The sequence below is a fragment of the Rhincodon typus genome, chromosome 29 (genome assembly GCF_021869965.1).
Source record: "Rhincodon typus isolate 14 chromosome 29, sRhiTyp1.1, whole genome shotgun sequence".
NCBI lineage: Eukaryota > Metazoa > Chordata > Chondrichthyes > Orectolobiformes > Rhincodontidae > Rhincodon > Rhincodon typus.
The window spans coordinates 37,376,173-37,376,450 of record NC_063360.1 but is presented as its reverse complement, the minus strand read 5'-3'; the positions used below and the strand labels follow the sequence as shown (position 1 = coordinate 37,376,450).

The 278-nt window shown below is 45.3% G+C and overlaps 1 protein-coding gene across 1 annotated transcript in view; it reads left to right on the top strand.

Annotated features, from left to right (window-relative positions):
• The window catches only part of ano8b (anoctamin 8b), a 39,955-nt gene that overhangs the window by 29,256 nt on the left and 10,421 nt on the right, over positions 1-278 (top strand). The window lies entirely within an intron of this gene.

The window sequence follows — 278 nt, the reverse complement described above, 5'->3', positions numbered from 1 at the left end:
CACACACCACTCTGTTAAACCACACACTATCCTATTAAACCACACACCGTCCTGTTAAACCACACACCACTCTGTTAAACCACACACTATCCTATTAAACCACACACCGTCCTGTTAAACCACACACTGCCCTGTTAAACCACACACCACTCTGTTAAACCACACACTACCCTATTAAACCGCACAGCGCCCTGTTAAACTACACACCGCTCTGTTAAACCACACACTATCCTGTTAAACCACACACTATCCTGTTAAACCACACAGCGCCCTGTTAA